Genomic DNA, 492 nt, shown 5'->3' on the forward strand with positions numbered 1-492 from the left:
GGTGGGCAGCTCGGACCCGGGCAGGCCCCGCGAGGGCCGAGCGGGCCAGCGGCACGGCGTGGCGAAGGACGCCAGGTGGCGGGATCTGACTGGCTGGGCACGGCGGCGCGGATGTGTCCGGCCGGGGGCGGATGCGTCCGGCGGCGGAGAGGGAAAAAGCTAGGGTTTTTGGGGGGGGGGGAATTCATCCGCGAATTTAAGGGGGAGGGGAATATTTATAGATTTTGGGAGCTAGGAGAGTCCAAATGGAGCACGGTTTTCGCCCACACGATTGTGATCGAACGACCAAGAGCATGGAGGGGAGTTTGCTGGGTTTTGGGACACTTAGGAGGGGTGTTGGGCTGCAAGACGAAAGGGGCTTTTGCGGTTACCCGGTTAACCGTTGGAGTATCAAACGACCTCCAAATGGCACGAAACTTGACAGGAAGTCTACCGGTGCTATACCAAGGCCACTTGGCAAGCCTCGGGCCATTCCGAGAAAGTTTAACACCC

This window comes from Triticum dicoccoides, chromosome 1B (genome assembly GCF_002162155.2).
Source record: "Triticum dicoccoides isolate Atlit2015 ecotype Zavitan chromosome 1B, WEW_v2.0, whole genome shotgun sequence".
Taxonomy (NCBI): Eukaryota; Viridiplantae; Streptophyta; class Magnoliopsida; order Poales; family Poaceae; genus Triticum; species Triticum dicoccoides.